Below are 12,801 nucleotides of genomic sequence, written 5' to 3'. Positions count from 1 at the left end.
GCTCGACAACAGCATAAAGCTGATTTTGCTCTACTTGAGCATTTCCTTTCATGAAAGGGAAATCCCATTCTGTCACTCCAGGCAGCGCTGTATTTGCTTGGCCCTTGGCAGGGCAGGCCGATGTGCAGACAAGTATTGGTTTTTAGCTGGCAGAAGGTGAATGAATCCTTTTGTGCTAGGGTTGAAAGGATTGCACCGCTATTTTCTCACACCTGTAAATCTATTGATAAGATCCAGCCTCCTGTGGATATCAGATGATGTGGTTTAAAAAAAAACATAAAAAAAATATTGGAAGTTGAGATTTCGGTCATTAGGAGTTGCCTTTTCCTGTGGTCCTCATCCTGTCTCACGCTGTATAAGCCTCTGTTTTGGGCAACCAAAATAATTTACTCTTTCCTTAATGAGAGTCCCTTTCTCCCACAAACTGTTCGTGACTTGTGTTGGAATTGCTTTCAGTTATGGTCCAAAGTGCATGAGTCCAACTTTCCCAGAGAACGAAACATGATCTCTCAGCTGCTTTTGTATGCCATCACCATGTCAGCAGTTCCTATGAGCCAGTGTAGCTCATGGCAGCAATATGCTTGTATTTAGATCCCTTCTTGCTGCATTCAACTTTATTTTGGCTGCACATACCACATCCAGTTGTGGGGCAGTTGTAAAGCAAGGAGAACACCACACCTACTTAATTAAACCTTGTCTATACAGTTCAGAATACAATAAATAGATGAAGGAGGATGGGACTGGTGGCAAATATTCTTCAGTGGTGACTTTCTAAAGTGCTCAAATAAGACTGTCAAGCTGTCATATAGGCTACAAGAAAAAACCCCAGAGATTAAATTTTCTTCTTGGCAGGTGAAGAAAGAGTGGGCTTGTAGAAGTCGCACGTTCCTGAGCAGGAGCAAGAGTGGGCATGGAAATAATCCGCTTGAAAGGAGCGGGCAGGAGTGCAGCCTCCAGGCCTGCGACAGGGTGAGTCTGGGTGGCAGAGATGCTCGCAGCTTCTCTGGCGATTCCTGACAGTGGTCTTGGGCATGAGGGGGGGCTTACCTCCCCTGTACCCAGGTGCTGTGGCAGTAACCTAGCCTGTAAATCTCCACTGCCTCCGTTAACTTGAAAATAGACTTGAGCATTAGCTAAGTGTTTCTGTTGCAACAGAAAACAATCATTGAGATGAAAAACGACCTGGGGGGTGGGGGGAGAGGAAGAGAGAATTGAATGGGTTCTTCCGGAACGCTCTTTGTCCCAGTGAGTCGGAGCTGCCGTGGGCTGAGTTATAACCCTGCTGCCACGCGTGGTACTCTGTTATCCGCAGTCTGATGTGATCCTGCTTGCCCAGTGGCACGGCCGTGAGAAAGGTGTGTTGCCGGTTCCATCTCTGGCCTTGGACTGTGGGTTTTTATGATTTCTGTCTCTAGGGCAAAGTGCTGGGGCTGATGTAGGTGCGTTTGGCCGATGTGCCCATGGTCACTGGCCGGGGCAGGCAGACTGCCTGTCTATCTGCGAGTCCACCTGATTGCACTGCAAAGAAATGGGATGACTCTTTTGGACTCTGTTGTGTAAAACCTGGCAGACTTGCTGGCTATGGGGAAAATCTGCAAGCAGATGATGCTTATCTTAAAGGGCATTAAGCCTCCTCTAAATATATCTATGTTTTAGGACACAATGGTCAAGGAAATACGAGTTTTTTTTTAAAATTGTTTTGAAGGAAGTTGCATGTCTCTATTTATAGGCTGGTTGGAGGATATAGTTTTAAAAGTCTTAAAAATTATTAGCTAATGAGAGACAAGGTGTATAATTTTGTTGTTAATAATGAAGTCACGGTGTGGGCAGTCAAAGCATTTAATAGAAAATCAGTATCAGCTAAGGAGGTGTTTTACAGCCCACTGTATATCTCAGTATGCCACTGGCATTTTTAAGATTTTAAACCAAGGGGAGAAGGTGGAGGGAACTAATCCATGAAAACTTAAAATTTGTGTCACAAGTAAGGTACCTATATGAAGATCATATACAGAGATGTTACCTTAAATGACACCTTAGGCAAGGATCAGGCTTTCATCTATCAGTCAGAAACCCCAGGTACCACATCCACCTCGCAGCAGGAATCCCCGGCTGGAGGGAGCCGGAGGAGGCTGTGCGCTTTGTGTATTGATGGGATGCTGCTGGCTGCCCTAAAATGTCTGTAATTTTTCAGCATCTACTTGCGAAAGGTGCCGTTTCCTCTGCCTGCCTTTCCGGGTCACGCTGCACTTATTTCTGGTGTCCCAGTGAAGCATTCTTTTGATCTGAAGAAAGAAGGAGGCGGGGGGGAAGGAAGTAGAAATGCCTGAGCCTGAGGAACTTTGGAGAGAAGGCGGCAGCCTGGACTAAAGCTAAGAGTAGGTGAGGGGGAAGTAGATGAAAGAATGTAGTGGAGAGAGACATTAATTCAACTTTGTGCGTGTGGTTATTATATGGGGTCTTAGCCAAGGTCAGCATGCCTGCCAGAGAAAGATAGGGGAATTTTTTGAGGGTTTGGTTATTTTAAAGGAAATAGCTCTAACTTAATGCCCTGAGCCTGGAACTTGAGAGTGTCATGGTGGACAATGACTCAGTGTTGGAGTATTTTTCTAATACGGAAGGTGCAGTCCTGAACTGTGACCATATCATCCACAGATGCACTTAAGGGGCAGCAGCTGATTGCAAGCACTGTGATTAAACTGAAGGCTGATAATTCATGTATGATGTCTGCTAAATAAACCCCTGAAATTGTGTCTCCCTAAGCTGATTATTCACCTCTTCAACTACAAGAGCTCAGTGTGCTGCAGCACTCGGAAAAGACCAAGCACACAAAGCCTTCCGGGAACAGTACTCTTTTACTGGAGCACAGTTTGCAAACACAATCAACTAGTCAGAGCCTTTTAGTTTGTAGGTTGTGCCATGAAAATCGGGACAAAGTACAAACGGTGGCTTGAGTGAATTAATGGACTGTGGACTGGGAGGAGACATTGCTCATCCGTGACGTAACTAAAGCTTATAGCAGCGCGGAGCTGGGACTGCTGCTTGTGACCGGCTGCAGGTCACACTGCATAGGGTGGCTGTGCGCTGTATGGTGATGGTGAGGGACCAGAAAAGGTCAGTGCATGTGCCAAAGGGAATGGCCAAGTCAAGGAAAAGAGCTTATGGCTCTGTGGGGCTATCTAGGCTTATAGGGAAAAAGGAAAGGAGTGGGGTCAGTCACTCTACAGGTCACTTTCCTGTTGTAACCTAAAGAAAGCAGCAGATTTTATCCTCATTTGTACCCTGGGCTTACAGGCCCTGAAGATTTCCTCTGCCTGCTCCCGTGGTGCCAGCAGCTGCAGAGTTTGCCATAGAATTACTCAATTTATTGGCATGCCAAACTGCAATTTGGCACTGTTATGCAAGAAGTAATAAAGATTTCAAAAAACAAGCAAAACCCCAAACCAAAAAAAATCACCACAATTACCTGAACCTGCTAGTGAAACTGGAGCCTTTTCCGATCTGAGAACAGGCAGATCTCAAAACTCTGCTCAGCAATGGGTTTTTCCCCTGCTCCTGGGGAATGGGAAAGGCTGGTAGGGAAGGAAATGACCAGCTGCAGTGAGATGCAGCAAATAAGGAGGAAAGGTGCTGCGTTGGAGTGTTGAGGATGCTTTGGCATGTGTGCTAGCTCTCAAAACTTGCTCTTCCCAGGGAGGGATTCAAGCAGTAGCAGCCGAGTTGCTGAGCTGGTCTCAGCAGGAAGTTGTGTGGTGAGTCTTTAAAATACAGGGTAGCTGTGCCTTCTAAGCCGATAAAAAATAGAGCAGTGCTGTGGTTTTGCTTTCATCTGCTTCCTGGTAGTTAAAGGACCTCCATGAAAGCAAAAAGAGCAGCTCCTTTGCAGAAGAAAAAAAAAAAAAAGTAGGAGGGTGGAAGATCCACTAACTTGTGTTCATTTCCTAAATGCCTGGAGTCATTAAGGAAAGGCTAGGAGGTAGGATGTGACTGCAGATTTTTAAGCTCCCTCTTTTACGCACACTTTGGTGGACCCAGGCACCTTTCCTGGTTACGCATGAAGTTCACCAAACGGAGGTATGTTAGAGCAGCGTTGGCTGCCTGGGGGGAAAGCTGAGATCTTTTCTTGCATTCATGCTAGGATTCAAAATGGTAAATGACGAAAATGGGGTAAAGTGGCACCCAGAAACCATGAAGAGGTTGTGATTGCTAACGAGAAGGTCGTATCGGCCATATGGCAGGAGCATAAAACTCAGAGTTCACTCTATAGTTAAAGGAAGGGAGGCATGACAGGGGCGCCCATCTGTTAACACCTCTTTGTCTCGGAGGGAATGAGCTGGTTTGTATTAGAATCCTAAAGCAAACTGATGCACAGACAGTGGATGGTCAGGTAACAATACATTATTTATTAACTTAGACACGGCCGCCTTCTTCAGGCCATTTCTCTCTTTGCAGGGTGGGGACCATGGTGTGCCCACACCACTCAGCGCTGCCTTCAAAAATCTTGAAAACTCTTTTCTGAAAGTAACAGCAGGTGCTTGTAGCTGCTGCGGGGAGCTTTGCCCCATGGGAAGGGCTTGTCACTGGAGCTTTATCAGCGAGGCTTAATATTAAAAAGTCTTTTTTAAAAATGTTGCCTTTATTCATCTTTTCAGTACTGATTTCCTGGTAATTACAGATCTGCTCCTAAAAGGGTAAGCCCAAACTTCAGTAATCACCAAATATTATCCCTAATCTTATAACCTGGCAGAGACTGGAGAAGCGTGTGCCGACTCCTGCTTCAGGAACACTGATGTTCCTTCCATCTACTTTATCTTCTTTTTAGTCTGTGAAAAGCTGTGCTTTTTTGTGTATCTAAAAATCTGTACTGAAGGAAAAGTAACTTGCATGCTTTGGTCATGGTCTCAGACATCCGATTTTCCAGGAGAAAAGAGATTTCCTTATGTCCTGTTTAGCAGCGAAGAAAAAAGAATAGTTAGGGTCACCAGGGTATTTTAATTGCAGTTTCTCTTTTATAGTCCTTGGTGTCTCTATTGTTAAAGGGGAAATTGTAATAGCTTTGGGCTACAAAGGTGATGAGGGGACTGGAGCATCTCTCTTATGAGGAAAGGCTGAGAGAGCTGGGGCTGTTTAGCCTGGAGAAGACAGAGAGGCTTGTAAATACCTAAAGGGTGGATGTCAAGAGGAAGGGGCCAGACTCTTCCCAATGCTGCCCAGTGACAGGACAAGGGGCAACAGGCACAAACTGGAACACAGGAATATCTCAATATGAGGAAAGACTTCTTCACTCTGAGGGTGACCGAGCATTGGGACAGGCTGCCCAGACAGATTGTGGACTCTCCTTCTCTGGAGAGATTCAAAACCCACGTGGACACAATCCTGTGCAACATGCTCTAGGTTATTCTGCTTTGGCAGGACTAGATGATCTCCCTTCCAACCCCTGCAATTCTGTGATTAAGCAATAATAATTCTGTTAAACTCTTTCGGTTTCCTTTCACAAAAGCTTTGGATCCTGTTTTAATTTATTTGCTCAGCCGAACTGCTTTGTCTATAGTGTTGTTGACTGCGAGTGTGTCTGCAAAGCTGGAAGTGTTTTGGATCTTTGCTCCCTTTTATTCAGATCTGAGTTGCTGTTGGGTATTAATTGTGCTGTAGCTGTGTCCCCAATCAAAACCAGACCCATTGGACACTCAGGGTGCACGGATGCTTGGAAAAATTTTTGTGTTTCTCCTAAAAAGCCAACAAAACACTTGTAGGTTAAAGGTTCACAACAAATATGGTTCCTGTTTGGCTTGTGCTCCTTGGAAGGTTTAGTGCTGTTCTAGGAAATGATCTGCCTTTTAGAGGAAGCTCAGCTGCAAGTGTTACAGAGGCTTTTAGGCATTGCCATGAATATTGGAGTTGCTAAATATTTATTTATTGCAAGAAAAGAGCTTGTTTTCACCCTATCCAGGAATTTTCCAAATGCTGTTATTGGCCAGTACAAGCAAGACTCAGCTACAGAAGAGAGCTGCTTTATTCAGGCTCGCTGTCTCCCCAGGTATGGCAAGATTGCTCTTTCAGTCTGATTCAGCCAACAGCTGAGCTCTGAACAGGTCAACAGTGAAACAAAGCAGAAGTACATGTAGTACATGAGCTTGGCATGTAGGGAGAGCAGCTTTTTTACAGGTTTCAAAATAACTCTCCTATTACTTTTCTTAAACACAAAAATCGTAACAGATGTTGCCCGATACTAGGGAATGTCAAAAAAGGCGACTGTGTCATTCTGCAGTGAATTCGAATGCTAGTAAGAGTATGGTTCGGATCTGTAAAAAATGTACGACTAATGTGAATGTTTTCCAGGCTGTCGCTACTCCCTGCAGTTTCTCTAAGGCTCTTGGTGGAAGAGACCTTGTGCAGATGGGTGAGGGTGATTTGGCAGCATCTCTGCGTGGCTGCATGTGTGCTGAGCATGGCGCAAGCTCCTGGCAGCAGTGGATGCTCAGCGTGCCACAACGTGGCACAGGCCTGGCAAGCAAATCCTGGCTTTGTCCTTGCTGCCTTGTGACATTCAAGATCACCTTAATTTGTGCCTTCCAACAGCTTTCTGATGTGATGTAATTTTGTTGAAGGAACAAAAGTTTGATAGTATCAAGATAAAGCACCGCTGACTCATCCAGCATCCTGCAGTCTTCTGGAGTAGGAGATATCACACCATTTCCCTGCTTGTTCACAGTATGTTGCATCAGATGTCATAAAGCTGGTGAAATGCTTGTGTCCTGGTGGTGGGGTCCTGCTCAGCGGGTACACAGCTTTCCTGCATGGCCCACCAGCCCCGGCTAGCCTGGGAACTAATGAGGCTGAGGATTTATATGGCATCCAGAGCCATAACTGGCATGGGGGGATCCCGGTGCTGTACTACCCCAGGCAGCAGCAAAGAGTAGCTCCTCTAGTAGATGCAGCATGCATCTTTGTTACTGACCATGATCTTGAAGTCAAAGGTCAAAATTATGGCTACAATCCATCTATGTGTGGGGTTAAGAGGATAATCTGTCCTCATTCTTGCCCTTGGTCTGTCTTCTGCTTCAAGGGTGGTGACCTTGAGGTAGGGGCTGCCCCGTGGGGTGTCTGCAGGGGGCTGAGCACAAGGGGGTCTCCAAGGACAGATGTTGCCTAAGTGCTGAACAGTGCAGCATCTGTGGCATATGGAATTGGGAGGGTGGAAATTGCTCATACAGTGATATGGAAGCCTCAGAGAACCACACCTGGTGAATCTTTGCTCAATTGTCCACTTAGTGAAGAATCAAGCACTAGCTTTTCAAAGCGGTGGACTTGCATCAGGGATGAATTATGGCCTCTTAAAGGTTTTAAAGGATCAGTATATTAACTAAAATTAATAGCTGCCTGAAGTTCACAATGTGGTTCTTAGACTAACCTACAAAAGCTCTTTCCTCTAGCAAAATTTTGGATGGTTTCATTTGTTTCTTTTTCAGTAAGTCACTAGTGCCAAGATATGAGATTTGCTGGTTTTCATAGCATCTCTTACCATTCTTCTGAACAAAACTTACTGTGTGTACTCAGTTTGGTAAGGCAGCTTTTCCAGAGAAAGTTTTCTTTCCTCATGCTCACATCTGTGTATGATGCATGACTATTGAATAGCAATAAAGATAACTTTTATGATATTACATTGACTGTAATAAGCAATTATGGTTCTCTCTTTTGTTTCAGCCATAAATTACATCCTATTCTGTTTTCTTGACCAGTGCCTTCCAAATGTGGAAGTTTTGTAGATAAGTGTAATTTGGAAACCAAAACTAGTGGCGAAGCAATAATATAAGGGAACAATGACTGTTAATGCTGAGACTTGGGATAGATCCCTTACTATTACTCTCCCAATTTCCCGGAACATGAAATAAGATATATCAAAAATCCCCAAGTAATAATTCTCTGAAGCAAAAAAGGAATAGAAGCACAAAACACTACTTGTAGTTGTGCACATGCCTAAGAAAAAGTCTAGGTGGTTGTGTTCATAGTATGTGATTTTCATCTCATGTCTTCTGGCTCATTTCTCACGTTGAGTTTCTGGGTAAAGGTCTAGCTAAAGTTAATATTCTGGGCTGGTATTTCTGGATTAAAGGAAAGGAGTTTTGTGGTATCAGGGTGGATCAAAGTAGAAGATTCGTTGGCCATAGGAGAAAGTTCATGTTGGAGGTCCTCTCTTTTGGAAGTCAAAATGAAGTCTGAGGAGCAGAGTTTCTAGGATTACTGCAGTATAAATACAGTCTAGTAAGGACCCTGGTGGTGGTGACATCAGTAAAATGGAATACAACTCTCTGTCCTTCATCCATCAAGTAACTTGTCTGTAAGTTGGTTGGGATTGGAGGACAAAATTGTGTAAGGAACTTGGAAATTTTGCCTTAAACAGAAATTGGTGCATGTGCAGGAGCAGGCTGATGGTCAGCTGTTACAGGTACTCTGGAGATTTTACAAATGGTTTAGCAGATATGCAGCATATTGTTCGTGATCTTATTTCCAGAATGTCTCGTCTCATAATGCAAGATAAGAAGGTTCCGTAGCCCACAAAGAAAAATAAATGCCTAAATCATATTTCTGGGTGAGAGAAGGGGAAATTCCTCACTCAAGACATAAACCAATACTATTTTTTTCTATTTATCAGGTACTTAATTTATAGTCAAAGGATGCCATGCAAGCTCGATCTGATAAGTGAAAATGAACTTCTCAAAACAGTTCTTAGATACTGAAATTCTTTGCCTGTTCCTAGAAATTTTAGCGTAGGCAGAATGTTTCCCCCACATTTCTGTTCCCTGCTTGTAGAAAGCAGATGTTTGAGGAATTTGGGTATCACTCACAGGGAACACTGAAAATGGGGCCAGAGGAACTGAACCCTGTGGAAGAGGCTTATCTGAAGTGCCTTTTGTGTGGCTAAGTATTAACAAATTTTTATATTCGGAAACTGACTTCTTTTTCTGTGAAAAATGACTCAAGGTAAGAGAAAAATTAAAATTTTGAGTCAGATTCTCAGAAGGTTGGTATCCTTTGCACTGAATATCAAAGAGGCAAGAATGACTGTCCCTGGAGCTACTTCCTAGTAGGAGGTTGCAGAGTGGGATTTCGGTCTGTGTCCTGCCTGTTCCCTGGTTTTGAGAGGAGGCTCCCCACTTTTATCTCCTGTGAGGTGCTGTTTACCCTTCAGTACTGTGCAGCTCTTCCCTCTCAGCCACCTACACCGAGCCAGCAATAGGTTTTGGCTCTAAATTCCCAAACCAGCTCTATGGGGTTCTCCTCCTGCGCTGTCGATTCTGCCACGTGCCCTGAACGTCACACCACTTTGACTTTCTTTCCCTGGGTTTTTGAGACAAAACCTGATTTGCCACAGGCAAAATCCTAGCTTCCAGGACAAGCTATATGACAGCAGCTGGGTATTTTGCATGCACTAAAAGCTCTTCAGTACTGGCTGTGCATCGGGTGGAACAGGTCCCTGAAGCCTTCATTCCATGGTCAGAGCTAATAAATATCATTTTCTCTATTAAAGAGCAAGCGTAAAAGTGGCCCATTGAAAAATAAATACCTGTATCGTTAATCTCAAAGTGCTTTGCCAAGGTCAGTGAGCGTTATTTTACCTGAGTTGCAAAGAGGAATTAGAGAGGTTTCTTTGATTTACTGAGGGCTGTGCAGACTCTCTGCCCTCCCTCTGGTCCCGACTGCTCCTGCCAGGTGTTGTGATGGGCACAAATTCAGTCAAACAGCAGAAGTGCTGCTGAAGCACGTGTGTTTTGGCAGGGTATCTTTCAACACTGATCCCTGCCAGGGAATCAGCTAAGCTGAGCTCAGTGCTGCAGGCTCTCCTGCGCTGGGACCCCTTGCATGGCAAGTTAGTAGCAGAGCCAGGAGCAGATCTCAAATCCAGTCCATTCACATCCCTGTTGCAATAAGTAGAGAGGCAGATTCACTGCCCAGCTAGCCATAAGCAGGTTCCTGGGAGGTTTTCTGGGGTGCGTGATTTTTTTTTCCCATGCTTTCCAGCTGCAGAGTCTCCTGCAGCAGCATGGGCTTATCTCGTTTTGTGTTGCGCAGTGGCACTGCTGCCAGCACTCCATAAAAAGTGAAAGTGAAAATCCAGTTGGTTATTAAAGAAGGGAGAAGCCAGTGGTGGGTCTTTTTCTCTGGGATCCAAGTGGCTTCTGCATCTCCTGTGAAGGGCTCTGGAAGGGGACCTGAATGAACTGGGAGTTGGAAAGGCTGCTCAGGTGCATGGAGAAGGGAAGGGAAGAGACACAAAGGCTTCCTTGGATGCAAACATCTTTTGAGGTACTCACACTGTTTTCTTCTTTATGAGGTCCTGTCTTACAGCCAGTCTTTTCTCTTGCAAATTGTTGCTGTTTCCTCTAAGTCTGCATTTAGCAACAGGCACTGAAAAAAGGCACAATGGAAATGACCAGCGTGTTTCACATTTTCTCCATGAGGAAGAACGTGTATTACTCATGTGCATGAGCTTACCAGATAATTAACACTGCTTTTCACAGCCCTGACTGCCAACTTTCATGCTGTTCTGCACTGCTTTCACATTGCTTGTGTGAATGCAAAAACCTAACAGCTTCATTAAGTGGTGCACTTTTATATAAGTGTGAGTGACCACTGAAGTAATAGAATAAATCTATGAGAGCATTTTCATGTAATTCCCAAATAATTTTTCCCACATCCTTTTAACCTTTTTTTTTTTTGCCTCATATCTCCTTAGTATGTTTTGCTAATATCCCCTTTTCCAAAATTGCCATCCTGTCATATTTGCAAATAAAGGGAAATTTGCCAGGAGGGTTGCAGTAGAAATCTTTGTGACTTTCTTCCTTTTCAAGGAGAAGCTGTCATCCAAGCTGGAGCTGACTGTGCATTGTTTTCCCTGTGGCTACTGCTCCGCTCCCAAAAGGGACCTGTGGGGACCCTGGTGGCTTTGGGTTCAGAATAAAACAGAGAACTAAACCAGAAAGTATCAGTAAGGGTAATGGTTTTCAAATAAATGAAACCTGTGAAAGAGTTTGTTCTACTTGTCTTAATATGCTGCATGCAGAAAATGAAATGTTTGTAGCATTTTCTAATGGTTACTGTGCACAATTTTTTTAAGAGCAGTTGCTGGCAAGCTGTGTACTTTCAGGGTTTTTGCAGAGATTCCTCAGCTCAAGCACAGTGTCCTGCTGCTTGCTTTCTGTACTGGCTTCTAAGAACTGTGGAAAACTCTATTCCTAGGCTCACTCTGGAAGTGGTTGGCTTATGTCTTCCTGTGATTTTGGTTTTGGGGCTTTTTTTTTTAATTGGAAAAGCTTGCTGAGAGTGGTATTCAGCAGATGAACAAGGTGAAACCGGTACTGAAAGTAACACAGGAATCAGCTCTTATGTAAATTCTACTCCTTTTCCAGGAAAGAACTTAGAGTGGAAAATAAAATCTGCAGGATCTTCTGCAGTTCTGTGGTTTTTATTTTGTTGCGTCCTTACTTCCTTCAATAGCACTATTTTCTTCAAACTGTTTGAAACTTAAGTCCTCTCCATGGGATACTTAGGGTACCAGATAAAACTTTTCTGAAAAAGTATTGCATTATTCCACTGAGATAGTTCTGCCTGACTATATAAGCCATATACTAAAATGCTCACAAAGCTATAGACCTCCAGGGTGTGTGGCTGGAAGAGACAGAAAGGGCAGGGAAACGCAATGTTTCCAGTTGGAGAATAGCGCTGGATCTCGTGGGTCCATGACTGCACTTCATAGTCGGTTGGAGAGGGAAGAGCATCTAAACCCCGGGGACTGGCCCTGCTCTGCCATCTCCTGTGCCATCACTTCGGGTCTGCTCCGCGCTTGTCACCAAGGGAGTTCCCACTGACGTGGCAGCTTCAGCTCAGCTGTGCCCGAGGCTGAGAACACACACTGGAGAGTCACTGAGCTGGTTTAACTTGCGCTGGAGTAGGAAAATGCAAGCGTCTAACCAGCGTATTCCAGGTCATTATGTTTTAACTTTGAGAGAGGACCTTTTCCTTTGGTGGAAACAATGCTATTCTGCTAATGGCTGATTGCCTTTCTTGTCTTGGTAAGCATTGGAGTTTTGTTGTGTTGTGTTTGCTATGAAGTTATGGGAGAAGGAAAAGCAGGAGAGTTTCAGATGGGGATTTTTACTCAAATAGGTCCTTTCAAAAACAAAACCGAAAGACCTTATTAAAGCTCTACAACTTTCTGTTCTGGTTAAATCCACTCTCTCCTGCCAGTGATCTCAGGTTGGCTTGTTCCTGGGGTCAGGTATGACCTAGGGAAAGCTTGTTGACTGTGTGTGAATGATTGGTGTTTGGTGAAGGAGCTCTAGATCCTCCTGGTTGTTACTTTACTCATCTACTGCTTGTGGTAGACCCACATTTAGGGTCTGGCATTGCTTTGTTACAGCTGTGCAGACAACTTCAGTAGCTCTGAAAAGTGAAGGTTTGTATTGCCTTGAAAAGAAAGACAAGCAAGCAAAAAACTTGATGAAAAATATTTTCTGTCCAAAAAGCGTGTTTCATTTTAGATTTGAGTGCTTTATTGTTAAAGTAAGTTTAAAACTGATGGCAGGAGGTGGCCAAGACAGCTGCCAAAAAAGAGGATTGTAAGACAGACCAGTGGGAGGGGGCAGAGATTTGGTGGACAGTGTTCTAGCTTTTGAAAATGAAGAGAAGAGGGGGAGTAGGAAGGAATGTCACCAGAGAGAAGAGGAGGGGAGATGTCCTTTGAGCAGAATGAGAGGAGGAGCAAAGATGAGGCAAGAAGACCACAAAAGAGAAGAGAAGAGAAAA

General features: G+C 44.2%; 1 protein-coding gene across 19 annotated transcripts in view; it reads left to right on the top strand.

The window, feature by feature from the left end:
- The window catches only part of LOC129214633 (uncharacterized), a 56,409-nt gene that overhangs the window by 33,275 nt on the left and 10,333 nt on the right, over positions 1 to 12,801 (top strand). For 3 of the 19 annotated variants that reach the window (XM_054846584.1, XM_054846602.1, XM_054846599.1), the window contains exon 1: positions 6,729 to 10,302. The exons of 8 other annotated variants lie outside the window; for them this stretch is intronic. The gene's annotated coding sequence lies outside the window, so the exon portion shown is untranslated. 8 more of the 19 variants (XM_054846600.1, XM_054846592.1, XM_054846588.1 and 5 more) reach the window with 8 other exon arrangements.

This window comes from Grus americana, chromosome 18 (assembly GCF_028858705.1).
Source record: "Grus americana isolate bGruAme1 chromosome 18, bGruAme1.mat, whole genome shotgun sequence".
NCBI classification, from domain to species: Eukaryota; Metazoa; Chordata; class Aves; order Gruiformes; family Gruidae; genus Grus; species Grus americana.
The sequence above is the reverse complement of the archived record's forward strand: the minus strand, read 5'-3'. Positions and strand labels throughout refer to the sequence as shown.